Source organism: Salvelinus sp. IW2-2015, unplaced genomic scaffold (genome assembly GCF_002910315.2).
Source record: "Salvelinus sp. IW2-2015 unplaced genomic scaffold, ASM291031v2 Un_scaffold2166, whole genome shotgun sequence".
NCBI classification, from domain to species: domain Eukaryota; kingdom Metazoa; phylum Chordata; class Actinopteri; order Salmoniformes; family Salmonidae; genus Salvelinus; species Salvelinus sp. IW2-2015.
In genome coordinates this window covers 94,957-116,584 of record NW_019943497.1, presented here as the reverse complement: position 1 = coordinate 116,584, position 21,628 = coordinate 94,957, and the positions used below count along the sequence as shown (strand labels likewise).

Genomic DNA, 21,628 nt, shown 5'->3' with positions numbered 1-21,628 from the left:
TACATCGTTCAGATAATATTTATTATTAGCACAATTTTATTTGTCATCATACTGTTTATAAAGTACATCTCAATTTGAGGGTAAAAGGAACATTGTGCAGTTTAAAAATCATCCTATAAACAAAACAGTAGGTATGGCTTCTGTCTGTACAGATAGAGGTGATGCTTCTGTCTGTACAGATAGAGGTGATGCTTCTGTCTGTACAGATAGAGGTGATGCTTCTGTCTGTACAGACAGAGGTGATGCTTCTGTCTGTACAGACAGAGGTGATGCTTCTGTCTGTACAGATAGAGGTGATGCTTCTGTCTGTACAGATAGAGGTGATGCTTCTGTCTGTACAGACCAGAGGTGATGCTTCTGTCTGTACAGATAGAGGTGATGCTTCTGTCTGTACAGATAGAGGTGATGCTTCTGTCTGTACAGACAGAGGTGATAAGGCAAAGGGGGAAAACAATGTTAAAGGGATAGTTTCGGATTTTGGCAATGAAGCCCTTTTTTCTACTTAGCGAGAGTCAGATGAACTCATGGATACCAATTGTATGTCTCTGTGTGTAGTTTGAAGAAAGTTGAAGGGCGGTTCTGGAGCCATTTTTGCAGCTTAAATGCACTGACTGGAACTCTACAGAACAAGTTCAAGTAGCATGGAGCTAGGAAAAAGTCTTAATTTACAAAATCTGGAAGTATCCCTTTAAAGCGCATCACATACAGTAAATCACTCTGTTTTTCTTCCAACTCCATTGTCTTCCATTCCTGTTCTATGGAACATTCTCACCTTAAATCGCTCATTGTCCCTTTGTCATTTATTAAGGTATAATTTCATATCCTTTCTGTACACTGGCTCAAATATTCAATTTCGTCCATATCTCTACAACAATCTGAAAGACACATCCTCCCTCTGATATTCCTCCAATCATCTCCAATCTTTCCTTAACATCGTTATGCCTTAGGTGCATTTCTTTGACTCCCATTCCTGCAATGAAAATCAACAGTTTAATATTTGTGTGTGTTATACACACACACACACATGCACACACACACGCTGTGTATTTTCTGTGAGCTCTCCTCACACTAACTGCTGGGACACCGTTAGACCCTGATGATGGAACTGGCTCAAGTGACAGACTGTGGAGCTGCGTCCCTCTAAGGTGCACAATTTGGGACGCAGTTAAACTGTGTGTGTGTGTGTGTGTGTCTTTCGTCCTTACCTTGGCTTTCTGCATGACTGTTCTTTTAGATGTTGAGTAGACAGGAGGTTTCATACGGGCCGCAGAGACACAGCTGACTGCTTTAGACTCAGAGTAGTAGGGCCTGCTATACACCTGAGACACACACACACATTCAAATCATTAGCATCAGTGATCACTCTTGAGTGGCACAGCGGTACAAGGCACTGCATCTCAGTCCTAGAGGCGTCACTAAAGGCACCCTGGTTCAAATCCAGGTTGTATGACAACCAGCCGTGATTGGGAGTCCATCGTGAGGTGCACAATTGGCCCAGTGTCGTCTGGGTTTGGTCTGTGTAAGCTGTCATTGTATATAATAATTTGTTCTTAACTGACATGCTTAGTTAAATAAAGGTAAAAAAATAAATACATTTGCTGGTGGGTCTATGTGTGTGTCTGCACGTACATGTGCAGATATATATATGTGTGTGTTGTACCTTGCTGGAGGGTTTGCTCTCCCCAGGTGCCCCCAGAGCCCCTCCTGCTAGGCTCTTCTTCAGGTTGTCTTTAACCTGGGTGAGGCGGAGCTCCAGGTCCACCCTCTCACTCTCCTTCCCCCGGCACGTCTCCTCTAGCTGGGACACACGCTCACGCAGGGAGCCCTTCTGCTCCTCTGATCCAGGAACACACAGAAAAAGAGAGGAAAATGATTAGGGAGCCCCTGTATAGTTCTGCCAGTAGGCAGTGCTAGGGTGTTGCTGGTGATCTGTTTGTATTTTGTGGGTGCATTAAGTGCTGTAGCCTACTGAGATTGTATTAAAGCGTTCTGTGCATATCTGTTTTGTGTGTTGTATTTATCAGGGATCCCCATTAGCTGTTGCCAAGGCAGCAGCTACTCTTCCTGGGGTCTAAACACATTAAGGCACTAACATTACATATAAAACAAAAGATAAAACAGTACATCATATAACATTATTACACCACTACACATCTACAATACAAAATGTTTGATACCACCATACTACAATATTACAATATTACAGTGTAGAGTGCGTGTGCTAGCGTGTGCGTGTGTCTGTTCCTGTGTGTGTGTGTGTGTGTGTCTTCACAGTCCCCGCTGTTCCATAATGTGTATTCTGATTATACTGCTTGCATCAGTTACCTGATGTGGAATAGAGTTCCATGTAGACATGACTCTATGTAGTACTGTACGTCTCCCATAGTCTGTTCTGTACTTGGGGATTGTGTAGAGACCTCTGGTGGCTTGTCTTGTGGGGTATGCATAGGTGCACTCAGTGTGTCAACACTTCTTACAAAAACAAGTAGTGTTGAAGTCAATCTCTCATCTACTTTGATCTATGAGAGATTTACATGCATATTTTAATGGTAGCTCTCCATGTACAGTTGAAGTTGGAAGTTTACATACACTTAGGTTGGAGTCATTAAAACTCGTTTTTCAACCACTTCAACCACAACCACACTGCAACACTTTGTTAAGTGAAGTGGTTGAAGTGGTTGATTTCACTCGCTGTAGTAGCTGACGTGTATAGTGATGAGTCATCCGCATACATAGACACACTGGTTTTACTCAAAGCTAGTGGCTTGTCATTAGTAAAGATGGAAAAAAGCAAGTGGCCTAGACAGCTGCCCTGGGGAATTCCTGATTCTACCTGGGATATGTTGGAGATGCTTCCATTAAAGAACACCCTCTGTGTTCTGTTAGACAGGTGATTCTTTATCCACATTATAGCAGGGGATGTAAAGCCATAACACATATGTTTTACCAGCAGCAGACTATGATCGATAATGTCAAAAGCTGCACAGAAGTCTGAAAAAACAGCTCCCACAATCTTTTTATCTTCAATTTCTCTCAGCCAATCATCAGTCATTTGTATAAGTGCTGTGCTTGTTGAATGTCATTTCCTATAAGCGTCTCCCACAGGAAAATAGCATTGTATCTGCTCAAACATATTTTTTTACAAAGGTTTACTAAGGGTTGAAAACAGGCTATTTGAGCCAGTACAGGGGGCTTTACTATTCTTGGGTAGCGGAATGACTTTTGCTTCCCTCCAGGCGTGAGGGCACACACTTTCTAGTAGGCTTAGATTGAAGATATGGCAAATAAGAGGGGCTATATCATCCACTATTATCCTCAGTAATTGTCCATCCAAGTTGTCAGACCCCAGTGACTTGTCATTGTTGATAGACAACAATCATTTTTTTACCTCTTTCACACTACAATGCTTGTCTTTCCTAATTTGATTAGTTATACTTGGATGTGTAGTGTCAGCGTTTGTTGCTGGCATGTCATGTATAAGTTTGCTAATCTTGCCAATGAAAAAATCATGAAAGTAATTGGCAATATCAGTGGGTTTTGTGATGAATGAGCCATCTGATTCAATGAATGATGGAGCTGAGTTTGTCTTTTTGCCCAAAATGTAATTTAAGGTGCTCCAAGGCTTTTTATTATCATTCTTTATATCATTTATCTTTGTTTCATAATATAGTTTCTTCTTATTTTTATTCAGTTTAGTCACATGATTTCTCAATTTGCAGTATGTTTACCAATCAGTTGTGCAGCCAGACTTATTTGCCATTGCTTTTGCCTCATGTCACGCCCTGATCTGTTTCACCTGTCCTTGTGCTTGTCTCCACCCCCCTCCAGGTGTCGCTTATTATCCCCGGTGTATTTATCCCTGTGTTTCCTGTCTCTCTGTGCCAGTTGGTCTTGTTTTGCCAAGTCAACCAACGTTTTTCCTAGCTCCTATGTTTCCCAGTCTCGGTTTATTCCTACCCCTCCTGGTTTTGACCCTTGCCTGTCCTGACGCCGAACCCGCCTGCCTGACCACTCTGCCTGTTCTGACCACAAGCCTGCCTATCCCCTTGTACTGTTTGGACTCGGACCTGATGACTGAACCCCTGCCTGTCCTGACCTCGACCTGCCTTTTGCCTACCCCTTTTATTATAATAAATAGCGGAGCTCAACCATCTGCCTCTTGTATCTGCATTTGGGTCTCGCCCTTGTGCTCTTTTACCGCATCCCTCTCAACCATACAATTTTTCAATTCCTCATCAATTCCTCATCAATCTAGAGGTCAATCTAGAGGTAACAGTTTTTAAAGACATTTTCTTAATGGCTGCATGCTTATTAGTAACTCAAATAAGCAATTTCATTAATGTGTCAAGTGCAGCATCTGGTTGCTCCTCATTACACAGCAAAGACCAGCAACTGTTGAGTGAGCAGCTTGATGAAAGCCAGTCAATATTTAAATCCCCCAGAAAGTAGACCTCTCTGTTGATATCATGTACATTAACAAGTAGCTCATACATATTATCCAGATACTGACTGTTGGCACTTGGTGGTCTGTAGCAGCTTCCCACAAGAATGGGCCTGTAGCTATATTACTTCAACAGTAGATCCTACATTAGATCCTCTCTAAGCTTTACAGGAATGTGGTTCTGAATATAAACAGCAACACCTCCACCATTGGCATTTCTGTATTATAACCATGTATTGCTACCACTATATCATCAAATGTATTATCTAAGTGAGTTTCAGAGATAGTCAGAATATGAATATCATCTGTTACWAGCAATTTATTTATTTCATGAACCTAGTTTCTTAGGCTACATATGTTAACATGGGCTATTTTTAGCACTTTTCTAAGATGCTTGATTGTTTTCATTGCTTAATTAACTGGGAAGCTTAGCCGAAGTAGACATGCTAATGTTATTTATGTTTGAGCTGATAGTGCAGGGTGAGCTGCACACAGTGGACACAGTATAACTCTGGTTCATAGGTACATGATTACTGCATACAATAGCTGTAGGATCAACAGAGGCATTCAGCGCAGTTAGAGAGACATACAGTGGGGAGAACAAGTATTTGATACACTGATTATTTTGCAGGTTTTCCTACTTACAAAGCATGTAGAGGTGTGTAATTTTTATCATAGGTACACTTCAACTGTGAGAGACGGAATCTAAAACAAAAATCCAGAAAATCACATTGTATGATTTTAAGTAATTAATTTGCATTTTATTGCATGACATAAGTATTTGATCACCTACCAACCAGTAAGAATTCCGGCTCTCAAAGACCTGTTAGTTTTTCTTTAAGAAGCCCTCCTGTTCTCCACTCATTACCTGTATTAACCTCTTGAGAATACAGGGGGTGCTATTTTCGCATTAGCATAATTTGCTCTACAGATTAAACTGCCTCTTATTCAATTATTGCTCTTACTATATGCATATAAATAATACCGTTGGAAAGAAACAATCTCCAGTTTCTAAAGTCATTTCACAGCACTTTCCATGACCAAGAACATAAAATCAAGATGTTTTGTGCTGGCTTCAAAGCTCTGCCTATAATATGGTCATGCCTCTATGACCCGAAACACACACTCACTGGCCTTCCTCTGGGTGTCTAGAGGACGTCAGAGGAAAAATTTCTTGTCTATCTGGGACTGACGTGAAATGAGAGCAAAATCTTTGGCATGACCGACAACTTCCGGTTCTTTGTTGCATGGAAATTGGAGCTACGTTTGTCTCTGTTGTGCGGCATTTTATCTCCGTGTCGAAGTTTGTTTGATACATGGACCAGATCATCGTAATGTATGTTTTTTCAATATAGTTTAATCAGATTATTTGATTTTTTTAGGGAGTTTTGCGGTGTTCAGTTGTTAGATTTTAGTATCGTTTGAGAAATACGTCCACTCGACCGTACCTGTGCTAAATGGAGTGAGAAAGGAACATTTCTGAACGGAACCAACGACTCATCTGACAAAGGACACTTTGATCAACATTCTGATGAAAGATCAGCCATAGTAAGACCCATTTACGATTTTATTCATATCTGTTGTGCATGTGAACTGGACGTGGGCGCCTAGCCGAATCTGCTGGTAAAAATATCGTGTCCTCCGCTAACGTGGTTAGCTAATAGATTTACATATTCTGTCTCCCTGTAAAACATTTTTAAAAATCTGAAATGGTGGCTTTATTCACAAGACCTGTATCTTTCATCTGGTGTCTTGGACTTGTGATTTAATGATATTTAGATGCTACAAGTTACTTGTGACGCTATGCTAGCTGTGCTAATCAGTGGGGTGAGTTGGGGGTGCTACCGGATCAGGGTTGCTGACTCGTGAGAAGTTAACTGCACCTGTTGAACTCGTTACCTGTATAAAAGACACCTGTCACACACTCAATCAAACAGACTCCAACCTCTCCACAATGGCCAAGACCAGAGAGCTGTGTAAGGACATCAGGGATAAAATTGTAGACCTGCACAAGGCTGGGATGGGCTACAGGACAATAGCAAGCAGCTTGGTGAGAAGGCACAACTGTTGGCGCAATTATTAGAAGATGAAGAAGTTCAAGATGACGGTCAATCACCCTCGGTCTGGGGCTCCACGCAAGATCTCACCTCGTGGGGCATCAATGATCATGAGGAAGGTGAGGGATCAGCCCAGAACTACACGGCAGGACCTGGTCAATGACCTGAAGAGAGCTGGGACCACAGTCTAAAGAAAAACCATTAGTAACACACTACGCCGTCATGGATTAAATCCTGCAGCGCATGCAAGGTCCCCCTGCTCAAGCCAGCGCATGTCCAGGCCGTCTGAAGTTTGCCAATGACCATCTGGATGATCCAGAGGAGGAATGGGAGAAGGTCATGTGGTCTGATGAGACAAAAATAGAGCTTTTTGGTCTAAACTCTACTCGCCCTGTTTGGAGGAAGATGACGGATGAGACAACCCAAGAACACCATCCCAACCGTGAAGCATGGAGGTAGAAACATCATTCTCTGGGATGCTTTTCTCTAAAGGGGACAGGACGACTGCACCGTATTGAGGGGAGGATGGATGGGCCATGTATCGCGAGATCTTGGCCAACCAACCTCCTTCCCTCAGTAAGAGCATTGAAGATGGGTCGTGACTGGGTCTTCCAGCATGACAACGACCCGAAAACATACAGCCAGGGCAACTAAGGAGTGGCTCCGTAAGAAGCATCTCAAGGTCCTGGAGTGGCCTACCAGTCTCCAGACCTGAACCGAATAGAAAATCTTTGGAGGGAGCTGAAAGGCCGTATTGCCCAGCGAACCCCGAAACCTAAAGGAGCTGAGAAGGTCTGTATGGAGGAGTGGGCCAAAAAACCCTGCTGCAGTGTGTGCAAACCTGGTCAAGAACTACAGGAAACGTATGATCTCTGGATTGCAAACAAAGGTTTCTGTACCAAATATGAAGTTCTGCTTTTCTGATGTATCAAATACTTATGTCATGCAATAAAATGCAAATTAATTACTTAAAAATCATACAATGTGATTTTCTGGATTTTTGTTTTAGATTCCGTCTCTCACAGTTGAAGTATACCTATGATAAAAATTACAGACCTCTACATGCTTTGTAAGTAGTAAAACCGCGCAAAATCGGCAGGTGTATCAAATACTTGTTCTCCCCACTGTACATTAGGTATCTTACATTGTGTCTGCCAATGCCCCTGGGATAATGTAACATTTGCTAAACATTATGAACTCAGCGACACAATGGTAGAGGATTGTTTGAGCTGGGCTTGGGTCAATTGATAGACCATTGTCTCAATGCAGCCTTATAATGCTGTAAAGATCCAGGAACCAAATTGTTCGGGTGGATCCCATCCTCCTTATAAAAAGTGTTTTGTTTCCAAAGGGTTTGTGTGTATGTGTGTGTGATATGTGGTGTGTTCTCTCCCTCCTACCTGTAGCAGGTCTTAAATCTCTCCTTACACCTCTCTCCTCTCTTTGTCTCAGTGTCAGCAGAGTGGTCCGTATCCCTTCCCTCTCTCTCTCCAAGTGTTCTTCTCTCTCAGGAAGAGTTTAGCGTCCTCCTCTGCTCGTGTTTTTCCATAGAGGCCATACTGATTGGCGTCCGGGGGGGGGGGGGGTCATAGAGGGTGAGATGTGAAAGGTCAGAGGTCAGACCTGGAGAGGTTATGGGAAGAAGACGTAACCTCATTCCTCTCTCTCTCTCTCTCTCTCTCTCTCTCTCTCTCTCTTCTCTCTCTCTCTCTCTCTCTCTCTCTCTCTCTCCTCTCTCCTCTCTCTCTCTCTCTCTTTCGGTGAAGTAACTCTCTTTCTCTACCTCTCACATATATAGAGTAGGAGAGAGACCACTGTGACTGACCCCAAACTGAAGGAAAGCTTTGACTATGTACAGACTCAGTGAGCATAGCCTTGCTATTGAGAAAGGCCGCCGTAGGCAGACCTGACTCTCAAGAGAAAACAGGCTATGTGCACACTGCCCACACAATGAGGTGGAAACTGAGCGGCACTTCCTAGCCTCCTGCCAAATGTATGACCATATTAGAACACAGATTTCCCTCAGATTACACAGATCCACAAAGAATTCGAAAACAAACCCGATTTTGATAAACTCCCATATCTACTGGGTGAAATACCATAGTGTGCCATCACAGCAGCAAGATGTGTGATCTGTTGCCACAAGAAAAGGGCAACCAGTGAAGAACAAACACCATTGTAAATACAACCTATATTTATGTTTATTTATTTTCCTTTTTGTACTTTAACCATTTGCACATCGTTACAACACTGTATAAATACATAATATGACATTTGAAATGTCTTTATTCTTTCGGAACTTTTGTTAGTGTAATGTTTACTGTTCATTTTTGTGTGTTTATTTCACTTTTGTATATTATCTACTTCACTTGCTTTGGCAATGTTAACATATGTTTCCCATGCCAATAAAGCCCCTTGAATTGAATTGAGAGACAGACAGGCGGAGAGAGAGAGAGGCAGAGAGAGGGAGAGAGGCAGAGAGAGAGAGCAAGGCAGTGAGAGAGAGAGAGAGAGAGAGAGGTAGATAGAGAGAGAGAGCGAGCGAGAGACAGAGGTCAGCAGCGAAGCTAATGAACTTGTCTCAGAAATCTCAGGTTCCATTCTCTCATCTCATCTGTTCTCCTCTCCTCTCCTCTCATCTGTTCTCCTCTCCTCTCCAGATAGACAGACAGCAGGAGGCTTTGAAGTAAAAGACAGGGAAGGAAAGAAGGTTTCCCACTGGGCTTCATTTCAACAAAGAAATTCAATGTGAAGACATTGAATGATTGTGGAAAACTGATTGGATTTGCAAAAAGTCCTCAACGTAAGGGATTTTCATCTATTTTTCTAGTAATATTAAATCCAATAACTGTGTGACATTTTTTGTTGATTTCACGTTGAATTCAAGTCAGTTAAATACCATGTAAATCACAACAAGAAGTTGAAATGATGTCTGGGCCCAGTGGGATATGTGTGTGTGCATACATAAACGTGTGTGTGTCTTACTGGAGCCTGCGCGTTTCAGGGCCAGACCAGGTTTGGTCCTACCGGAGTCACTGCTGGTGAAACTGAACCTCTGCTTCGGGCCCCCATCCTCGCCAGGCTGTAGAAAAGAGGGATGGGGAGGAGAACCAGATGAAGAAGAGGAGAGGATGAAGGGAAGAGAAAGGAGGACCATGGTTAGAGGCATCACAACAAAGAGAATCAGTAAAAGGAAACAAGTGCCTAGGCTTTAGCTCAGCGGGATAGCACAGTCTGGTGGCATGCAGGAGACAGGAGTTCAACCCTGGTCTGTCATATAAGACAAGGCTGTGCTGTGTGTGTAGCAGAGAGCACAGTGAGGTTCAGCAGGGGGTCAACAGGCAATAAAACGGTCAAGACCCTTTAATACAAGCTCTCTCTCAAATGCAGACAACCACACTTTCTCTATCTGTGTCTCTGTTTCTCGCTCTCTGTCCCTGACTCACCACCATCTCTTTCCCCCATATTTATCAATTCAATTCAATGTAAGGGCTTTATTGGCATGGGAAACATATGTTAACATTGCCAAAGCAAGTGAAGTAGATAATATACAAAAGTGAAATAAACAATAAAAATGAACAGTAAACATTACACTCACAGAAGATCCAAAATAATAAAGACATTACAAATGYCATATTATGTCTATATACAGTGTTGTAACGATGTGCAAATAGTTCAAGTACAAAAGGGAAAATAAATAAACATTAATATGGGTTGTATTTACAATGGTGTTTGTTCTTCACTGGTTGCCCTTTTCTTGTGGCAACAGGTCACACATCTTGCTGTTGTGATGGCACATTGGTATTTCACGCAATAGATATGGGAGTTTATCGAAATTGTGTTTGTTTTCGAATTCTTTGTGGGTCTGTGTAATCTGAGGGAAATATGTGTCTCTAATATGGTCATACATTTGGCAGGAGGTTGGGAAGTGTGGCTCAGTTTGTGGGCAGTGTGCACGTAGCCTGTCTTCTCTTGAGAGCCAGGTCTGCCAACAGCAGCCTTTCTCAATAGCATGGCTATGCTCACTGAGTATGTACAGTCAAACTTGCTTTAAGTTTGGGTCAGTCACAGTTGTTAGTTATTCTGCCACTGTGTAGTCTCTGTTTAGGGCCAAATAGCATTCTAGTTTGCTCTGTGTTCTGGTAAATTCTTTCCAATGTGTCAAGTAAGTATCTTTTTGTTTTCTCATGATTTGGTTGGGTCTAATTGTGTTGCTGTCCTGGGGCTTTGTGGGGTATGTTTGTGTTTGTGAACAGAGCCCCAGGACCAGCTTGCTTAGGGGACTCTTCTCCAGGTTAATCTCTCAGTAGGTGATGGCTTTGTTATGGAAGGTTTGGGAATTGCTTCCTTTTAGGTGGTTGTAGAATTTAAYAGCTCTTTTCTGGATTTTGATAATTAGCGGGTATCGGCCTAATTCTGCTCTGCATGCATTATTTAGTGTTTTACGTTGTACACAGAGGATATTTTTGCAGAATTCTGCATGCAGAGTCTCAATTTGGTCTTTGTCCCATTTTGTGAATTCTTGGTTGGTGAGCAGACCCCAGACCTCACAACCATAAAGGGAAATGGGTTCTATAACTGATTCAAGTATTTTTAGCCAGATCCTTAATTTGGACTATGTTGAATTTTTATGTTCCTTTTGATGGAAAGAAGCCCTTTTGCCTGTTCTCTCAAGATCGTTCACAGCTTTGTGGAAGTTAACTGTTGGTGCTGATGTTTAGGCCGAGGTATGTATGGTTTTTTTGTGTGCTCTAGGGCAATGGTGTCTAGATGGAATTTGTATTGTGGTCCTGGCGACTGGACCTTTTTTGGAACACCATTATTTTTGTCTTACTGAGATTTACTGTCAGGGCCCAGTTCTAACAGAATCTCTGCAGAAGATCTAGGTGCTGCTCTAGGCCCTCCTTGGTTGGTGACAGAAGCACCAGATCATCACAAACAGTAAGACATTTGACTTCAGGATTCTAGTAGGGTGAGGCCGCGTGATGTCAGACTGTTCTAGTGCCCTCGCCCAATTCGTTGATTATATGTGAAAGGGTGGGCTTTAGCTGCATCCCTGTCTCACCCCCCTCTCCTGTGGGAAGAAATGTGTGGGGGTTTTGTCACATTTTTTTTGGGTCAAACACTTGTTGTTTGTGTGCATGGATTTTATAATGTTGTATGTTTGTTCCCCGAACACCACTTTTCCAGCAATTTGTGTAGCAGCCTCATGCCAGATTGAGTCAAAAGCATTTTTGAAATGAACTTTAGGCATTGAAGAGACTTTGCCTTTGTTTTGGTTATTTGTTTGTCAATTAGGGTGTTGCAAGGTGAATAACGTGGTTTGCATATGGATATTGGTAATGCCAATTTGACATTTGCTCAGTACATTGTTTTCAACCCCTGAAAGGAAAGAACAACACTGTAAAAAAAAAACAAAAAAAAGACACCACTAAGTACGATATAATGCAATAATCACACAGAAGTATATTTATCCCCACAACGATTGCTCCCGTGATCCAACACATCATCCCCAAAAACACACACACGATAGTTAATAATGGGGGTCAAATTTGGTCCTTGGTTCCAAAATATTGGGGAAGACTGCAAAGACTAACAGGTATGATGCTTAAAGAGTTTAGTATAGCCAAAGTGGAATTTAGTAAGTAAATAAAGGATCAATGTATTATATATATTAATTCATTGAGCCGATAACCATTACACACACAAGGCCGTTTTTGGGTTGGGTGGGTTAGTACTATTTGTCCTTGTAGTTCATTAAATGTTACATTGAGAAGAATACAGTGGGTTCTGGTAGTCTTTAATCGTATGATATCTAAGATTTAGTATATATATGATACAGTAATTTCTTTACCAATACTGATAAGCAGAAAAAAGGATGTCAAAATAGAGAAATGCAAAGCTAGTATGAGAACGACTCTGAAGAAAACTCTGAGCGATGAAAGGTCAAAATGGTAAAGTAAAGGTCATACAATAACTACTGCCAAAGAAGATGAACATATAGTAGATTGTAGGAACCTACCATAAGAGAGTACACCACTCGAAGACACTAACATTGACTACAATGTACAATACCGCAGCAGTCAGAACAAGAAAGACCTCGGAAGTAAGGATAACACCATATTTGTGGCAGTATAATGATATAAGTTTACGAAATAAAAGTATGATGTACTAAGGGAGGGCAAATATTGGGGAAGGAAAAGCTGTCCCTACAAAGTAAGGTGGTCAGTGTCCCTGTGATGAACTAGCGAGTATGTATACAAGGTTACTTGTCCAAAAAAGGTTTGGACAATTTATAGTCCCCACAGGAATAGATAAACATGTACACCTAGGAAGACCTAGAGAAAATAGAAAAATATTAGAATTATCCCCTCCAGAGAATGGAGAAAGATGTTCATTCATTTAGAGAAGAAATTACATGGTAAGAATAAAAAAAGAGGGAAAATATAAAAAATACCACACAAGGGAAGGAACAATCTTTCATAATAGATTGAAAGATCCATTTCCATTATTAGAAAATATATCCAAAGACCATGTCAAAAATGTTCCTGTTGTTGATATAAAAACAAAATAATAAAAAGAAGGGAGTAAAAAGTAGCATGATCAATAATCAACAAAAATTAAAACCTACTCCCTGAAATACAAACTTCCCATGTAATTCAAAAACCTAAGGATCAGTTTTGGTGGATTGCTCCTCTGAAATAACTAAAATAGAGAAAAGAGCAAAACACGACAAAATGAGGTACCTCATCACTCTTATAACCATAAGTTTCTTGAAATAGAAAGATAAGAACAAACATGTAACATGTATGAATCTACTAAATATCCCTTTCTACCTCTCTACTACTCACTCTCCTTCATTCTCTCTCCATCCATTCCTAACAAAAAGAGTCCAATCTTTGAAAAAGGCAAAAAAAAAAAAAAAAAAAAAAAAAAAAAAAAAAAAAAAAAAAAAAAAAAAAAAAAAAAAAAAGAAACAAAAAAAAAAAGAAAAAAAAAAAAAATATAAGGGGGAGAAGAGAGAGGAGAGGGAGGAGAAAAAGGAAGGGAGGAGAAAAAAAAAAAAAAAAAAAAAGGAGGGGGAAGGAAAAAAAAAAAAAACAAAAAAATAAAAAAAACAAAAAAAAAAGACAACAAAAAAAAAAAAAAAAAAAAAAAAAAAAAAAAAAAAAAAAAAAAAAAAAAAAAAAAAAAAAAAAAAAAAAAAAAAAAAAAAAAAAAAAAAAAAAAAAAAAAAAAAAAAAAAAAAAAAAAAAAAAAAAAAAAAAAAAAAAAAAATAAAAAAAAAAAAAAAAAAAAAAAAAAAAAAAAAAAAAAAAAAAAAAAAACAAAAAAAAAAACAAGAAGTAGTGATAGTGTTTAGAGAAAAAGTTGATGATCAGAGGAGTATTCATAATTCGGACCAGGACAGTGACATTACCCAAAGCAAGCTAGCACCCCCCCACCAAAGACGCAATCAGCCTAGTAACCAACACCATACATGTTTGAGAAATAATTCACTTAATGTACAGTCCATACATGTAGTGTGTGATTACCCACCTGCTCTCCCTCAATAGAGAGAACCTACGTCAGTACGGTCCTGCGAGTCAGTAAGAGTGTACTAGAAGATGTAGCCCACCTGAGAGAGAGATAGGATAGAGGGAGAGAGAGGAAAAGATAGAGAGAGATATTAGAGAGGGAGGAGGAGAGAGAGGAAAGTGTGAGATTGATAAAATGTGATGATATAAGAGACTCGAACATTTGACCAAACACAGTCAAATCTCTCATTCCCCATCTCTCTCTCTCTTCTCTCTCTCTCTCTCGTCATCTTCACTCTCTCTCTCTACTCTCTCATCTCTCTACATCTCTCTCATCCTCTCTCTCTCTCTCTCTCTACTGCTCCTTCTCTCTGACTCACAGGAAAGAGTGTCTCGCGGCATCTTGGATGTTAGCGATGGTTTCCACGTCTACATAGTCGTAGTGTAGTGACTCTGGATCTGTGTGTGACCTGCTTCTACCAGCAGAACCACCCAGATCGCCCAACTCCTCAGAGCTACACGCCTACAGGAGGAAGGAGGTGGAGGAAGATCGAGCAGAGAGACGCAGAGGAAGGGAGAGCAGAGAGATGAGAGAGAAGAGAGAGAGAGAGAGAGAGAGAGAGAGAGAGAGAGGAGATCAGATTAGACAGACTCATATTACAAACAAATCTGACATTATCAGCACATGCAGAAAGCATTTTCCAATATTTTCAGTGTTCCATCTGACTAACTTCTTGAAGTACTGTGTTGTAATGTATGGTGTCGATGAATTGTATTCCATATTTGAGTAGAGTATTTTACCTCCAATGCAGCACCTCATTGCCTCCCTTCAGTATCCTGAGGGCGAAGGGGTGTTTGGGAGCCCAGTCCTGGGGAACAACCTCAACACCCAATGGAGGTAGTTTTAAAAGATAAAAAGAAGGGGCCCCCCCAGGGGGAAAGGAGACCGGGAGGTCTCCTACTGTCAGAGGTGGAAGTAGGAGAGAACCCCCATACACACAACACCACTAGGTCCCTGCCTACTGGAAAAAACTTCACACAACAGGGACAGAGTATCACTAGGAGAGGAGAAAGAGAGAGGAGTGGGGAGAGAGGAGAGGAAAAGGACTAGTAAGGATATGGTTGGAATATCATGCTGTCTATCAACTAAGGTATTGTGAATGAAATTTAGACTACAAATTGTTTTTTGTGAAGTAGTATAGGGAAATGTTTCAAGTGCAGAGGAGACAGGATGAGACATGAAATAGAGAAGAAAATAAATTAGAATATGTTCGGGTAGGAAGTGAGAGGTGAGACGGAAGGAGGAGTGAAGTGAGTGAGAGTAAAGAAGATGAAGGTAGAGATGGAGGAGAAGTAGAGAAGATGAAGAGACGGAGGAGAGGAGTGAGAGGTGAGACGGAGAAAGCGGGGTAAAGAGAGTGAGACTTGGAGGAGAAGGTAGAGGGTGGACGGAAGGAGGGTGAGAGGTTGAGACGGAGGAAGGAGTGAGAGGTGGAGGAGGAGAAGGACGATGGAGGAGGACGTGAGATGTGAGATGGAGGAGGAGTGAGCAGGTGAGGCGGAGGAGGGGTGAGAGGTGAGACGGCAGAGGAGGTGAAAGTTGAGAGGTGAGACGTAGGAGGGGTGAGAGGTGAGACGGAAAGGAAAGGGGAGAGGTGGAGAGGGGGAAAAGAAAAAAAAAAAGTGAAGAGGTGAGATGGAGGAGGAGTGAGAGGTGAGATGGAGGAGGAGTGAGAGGTGAGACGGAGAGGGGTGAAGAGGTGAGATGAGAGGAGGAAGTGGGGGGGGAGTGTCCCACCTTCGATCGAGGGTCTGATGTTATGGGGAAAGAGGGGGCGTTGCGTAGCCGGTGGAGGTTCTTCCTATGGAGAACTGATGATACAGTGATTATCATTACGAACCTTTGGACTTGCTTTGAAAAGCCCCCGCTTCAACTACCTCATCCCCACAACACACACTATACACACCCACACCCCACACCCCCCCCACACACACACACACACACACACACACACACACACACACACCACAACACACACACAAACAACATGCAAAACACACACACACCCATAAACACACACACAACACCGACACACCACACAACACCAAACACACACACAACCAACCACAAACACACAACACACAAAAACCGCGCGAGCACACCGAGCAAACACAGAATAAAATGTCATAGTTATAAATCAATCTCCATGTTGAGGGTCAAGCTCAGGTGACACAGCAATAAAGAATAGAATGGAATATTCCATTTAGCATTCAAAGCGACTTACAACAATGAGTGCATACATTTTCTTCCATCAGTGGCCCCAGCGAGAATCAAACCCACCACACTAGAACAGTCTCTCACCATTCTCTCTGTTGTCCCTGTTGTTCTCTCCTGTAGCCAATCCAACACTGTCTGACATGGTCTTAGTAGTCTCACCAGACAGCCGCTGAGAGGAAAGAGGAAGGACAGAATAACAGTATATTCAGTTCAATCAGGAAACACCAAACACACAACAGTTGAGCCAATTCCACCATGCTCCTCCCTTTCCCTTACCTCTCTCTCTAGCTGTATGTATGGCAGAGGGAGGGAGGGAGGGAGAGAGAGAGAGAGCAATGTCCTGCACAGAGAGAGTGACAAGCTTTAACCAGGGGTTGAAGGATATGTCAACTCTGTCAGTATTGTTTACAACCACCRTGGCTACGTCCCAAATGGCACCCTATCCCCTATTCTGTTGTTCTGCTATTATTCTGTTGTTCTGTTATTATTCTGTTGTTCTGCTATTATCCTGTTGTTCTGTTACTATTCTGTTGTTCTGTTATTATTCTGTTGTTCTATTATTCTGTTGTTCTGTTATTATTCTGTTGTTCTATTATTCTGTTGTTCTGTTAATATTATGTTGTTCTGTTATTATTCTGTTGTTCTGTTACTATTCCGTTGTTCTGTTATTATTCTGTTGTTCTATTATTCTGTTGTTCTGTTATTATTCTGTTGTTCTGTTATTATTATGTTGTTCTTCTATTATTCTGCTGTTCTACTATTATCCTGTTGTTCTGTTATTATTCTGCTGTTTTGATATTATTCTGTTGATCTGTTATTATTCTGTTGAGTTCACCACGACTGCATGGCCAGGCACGACTCCACACCAATCATTAAATTTGCAGAGACACAACAGTGGTAGGCCTGATTACAGACAACGACGAGACAGCTATAGGGAGGAGGTCAGAAACCTGGTCGGGGTTGGTGCCAGAATAACAACCTACCTCAACGTAACCAAGACTAAGGAGATGATTGTGGACTACAGGAAAAGGAGGACCAAGCACGCCCCCATTCTCATCGACGGGGCTGTAGTGGAGAGGTTGAGAGCTTCAACTTCTTGGTGTCCACATCAACAACAAACTAGAGTGATCCAAACACACCAAGACAGTCGTGAAGAGGGCCAAAGCCTATTCCACTCAGGAAACTAAAAAGATTTGGCATGGATCCCAGATCTCAAATGTGACTACAGCTGCAACATCGAGAGACATCCTGACAGGTTTGCATCACTGCCTGGTACGGAACTTGCTCGGCTCCGACCACAAGCACTACAGAGGGTAGTGCGTACGGCCCAGTACATCACTGGGGCTAAGCTGCTTGCCATCAGGACCTCTACACCAGGAAGTGTCAGAGGAAGGCCCTAAAAATTGTCAAAGACCCAACCGACCCACTCATAGACTCTTTGTTACTACGCATGGCAAGCGTATCTGGAGTGCCAAGTCTAGGACAACAAGGCTTCTAACCAGTTTGTTTACCCACCAGCCATAAGACTCCTGAACGAATGGCTATTTGCGTGTGGTGCCCCCTACCCTATTTTTTTACGCGTGTACTACTCTCTGTTTTCATATATGCAATAGTCACTTAAACTATACATTATGTACAGTACTTACCTCAATTGGGCCGTACCAAACCAGTGCTCCGCACATGATGGTAGCCGGGCAATCGTGCATTGTGTCCCCCCACCCACCACCGGACAACCCCTCTTTGTTACACTACTGCTTCTCTCTGTTCATCAATTATGCATAGTCACTGTTAACATATCTACATGTACATACTACCTCAATGCAGCCCTGACGTAACGGTGTCTGTATGTATCCTCGTATCTTTATCATGCCTCGCTACCTGTATTATAGGCCTGTCTATTTTAACTGTGTGTTTCTTATTGTCCTTTACCTACGCTACTTGGTTCACCAAATACTTAGTTTCGCACTATTGGTTAGAGCTGTAAGTAAGCGATTTTCAGCTGTAAGCGTTACTACACCTGTTGTATTTTGGCAATGTGACAAATTCACTTTGATTTGATTTGATTTGATCTAATGCACACACACATTTGTCACACACTACTCTTTCCTTTCCTTGCCTTAATCTCTGTGTGTGTTGTGTGTGTGTGTGTGTGTGTGTGTGTGTGTGTCGTTCTCAGGTGTCCAATAAGTGAGTCAGGGAAAAGGACCAGAAGGCCACTTCTCCCAGATGCCCAGAAAGACTGATCTGGACAAGGTGTGGTGTTGCACTAGAGTCAGTGTGTGTAACATAGAGTCAGTGTGTGTTTACAGATAGAGTCGAGTGTCTGTTACACTAGATCAGTTTACACTTAGATGTGGTGGTCATGAGTCAGTGGTGCTAGAGTCAGTGTGGGTTACACTGAGGCAGTGTGTGTTACACTAGAGTCAGTGGCTGTGTTACACTAGAGTCAGTGTGTGTTACAAGAGTATGGTGTTACTGAGCAGTGTTACAGGTAGTGTCTAAACGACTAAGAGTTCAGTGTGTGTTAGCACTAGAGCAGTGTGTGTTACACATCAGCGTACCCCGTCAGTGGGTGTTACCTAGAGTCAGTGTGTGTTACAACTAGAGTCAGTGTGGTTTTACAATAAAGTCGGGTTCATGTTGTGTTACACTAGAGTCCCAGTGTGGTGTTACAATAGAGTCAGTGTTGGTGTTATCACTAGTGTCAAGTGTGTTTAACGTAGAGTCCAGTGAGGGGTTAACTATAGAGTCAGTGTGTGTTACCACTAGAGTCAGTGTGTGTTACAATTAGAGTCAGTGTTCGTTACACTAGAGAGTCAGTGGTCTGTTAGCACTAGAAGTCAGTGTGTGTTACACTTGAGTCAGTGTGTGTTACACGGAGTAGTGTTCATGGTCGTGTGTTTACAATAAGAGGTCATGTGTGTTACAATAGGTCAGTGGTGCAATGTGACATAGAGCTCGGTCTTGTACCAATAGAGTCAGTGCTGTGTTACACTAGGTCAGTGGGGGTTACACGAAGTCAGTGAGTGGGTTACGTAGTATGTACACTAGAGTCAGTGGTGTGTCTACAATAGAGTCAGTGAGGGGTTACACTAGAGTCAGTGTGTGTTACACTAGAGTCAGTGTGTGTAATAGAGTCGTGGTGACTGAGTCAGTGTGTGTGTACACAGAGTCAGTGTGTGTTACACAGACAGTCAGTTGGTGTGTTAAACTAGAGTCCAGTGTGTGTTACAGCTAGAGTCAGTGTGTTGTACACTAGAGTCAGTGTGTTACTAGGTGTGGTGTACACTAGAGTCAGTGAGGGGTTTAACACTAGAGTCAGTTGTGTGTTACACTAGATCAGTGTGTGTAACAATAGAGTCAGTGTGTGTAAAACTGAGTCAGTGGTTTAACACTAGAGTCAGTGTGTGTTAACTAGAGTCAGTGTGTGTTACAATAGAGTCGTGGTGTGTAACACTGAGTCAGTGTGTGTAACACTAGAGTCGGGTTACATAGATCGTGTGTGTACACCTAGAGTCAGTTGTGTGTTACACTATAGAGTCAGTTGTGTGTAACATAGAGTCAGTGTGTGTATTACAACTAGAGTCAGTGTGTGTTACACTAGAGTCCAGTGTGTGTTACACATGAGTCAGTGTGTGTTACATAAGATCAGTGTGTGTACAAAGAGTAGTGTGTGTTACAGCTTAGAGTCAGTGTGGCTTACACTAGGTCAGTGTGTGTACAGACATGGTGACCTGAGTCAGTGTGGTGTAACACGTAGAGTCAGTGTGTGTAACAATAGGAAGTCAGTGTGTGTTAAATAGAGTCAGTGTGTGTTACACTGAGTCAGTGTTTGTTACACCTAGAGTAGTGTTTTGAACACTAGAGTCAGTGTGTGTAACACTAGGAGTCAGTGTGGTGTGTAACACTAAGAGTCAAGTGTTGGTTAACTAGAGCAGTGTGTGTTACACTAGAGTCAGTGTGTGTTACAATAGAGTCAGTGTGTGTTACACTGAGTCAGTGTGTGTTACAGAAATAGAGTCCAGTGTTGTTGAACATAGAGTCAGTGTGTGTTACACTAGAGTCAAGTGTCGGTTACACTAGAGTCAGTGTGTTGTTTACACTAGAGGTCAGTGAGGGGTTACACTAGAGTCAGTGTGTGTTACATAGAGTCAGTGTGTGTTACACTAGAAGTCAGTGTGTGTAAAATAGAGTCAGTGTGTGTTACACTAAGCAGTCGTGTGTGTTAACAAAGAGTCAGTGGTGTGTTCAACTAGAGTCAGTGTGTATTACCTAGGAGTGGTTTAAACTAGTGTGTTGCAGAGTAGTGGTGTGTTACCTAGATGTCAGTGAGGGGTTAGGTCAGGTCGTTTACAGTTACACTAGAGTCTAGTGTGTGTTATTACAATAGAGTCAGTGTGTGTTACACTAGTAGTCAGTGAGCGGTTACAATAGAGTCAGTGTGTGTTACAAGCTAGTGTCTAGTGTGTGTAACAGTAGAGTCTTGTGTACTAAGAGTCGTGTGTGTCACACTAGAGTCAGTTGTGTGTTACACTAGAGTCAGTGTGTGTTACAATAGAGTCATGTGTGGTTACAAGCTAGCTGAGTTCGAGCGTGTGTGTGTTACAATAAGTCAGTGGTGTGTTACACTAGAGTCCAGGTGTGGTGTCAACAATAGAAGTCAGTGTGTGTTAATCTAGAGTCAGTGTTGTGTTACAATAGAGGTCAGTGTGTGTTATCACTAGAGTCAGTGGTGTATTAACTAGAGTCAGTGTGTGTTACACTAGAATCGTGTGTGTTAACTAGATCAGTAGGGGTTAACTAGAGTCAGTGTGGTGTTACACTAGAAGTCAGTGTGTGTTACAATATGGTAGTGTGTTACACTAGAGTCAGTGAGCGTTACAATGAGTCAGTGGTGTTGTTACACTAGTGTCAGTGTGTGTAACACTAGATGTCAGTGTGTGTAACACTAAGTCAGTGTGTGTTACACTAGAGTCGTGTGTGTTACTGAGAGTCAGTGTGTGTTACACTGGAGTCAGGTGTGTGTTCCACTAGAGTCAGGTGAGGGGTTACACTAGAGTCATGTGTGTTCACTAGAGTCAGTGAAGGGGTTACACTAAGAGTCAGTGTGTGTTACACGTAGAGTCACGTGAGGGGTTAATCAGAGTCGTGTGTGTTACAATAGAGATCAGTGTGTGTTACAACTAGAAGTAGTGGTGTACACAGTGTCAGTGTGTGTACACTAGATAGTGTTGCAGAGTAGTGTGTGTTACACTAAGGAACGTCTTACTGTGTGTGTAGACTAGAGTCAGTGTGTGTACACTAGAGTAGTGTTGTGTTAACATAGAGTCAGTGT

General features: G+C 42.0%; 1 pseudogene; it reads right to left on the bottom strand.

Annotated features, from left to right (window-relative positions):
- The window catches only part of LOC112073155 (actin filament-associated protein 1-like 1), a 97,180-nt pseudogene continuing 75,552 nt past the window's right edge, over positions 1-21,628 (bottom strand).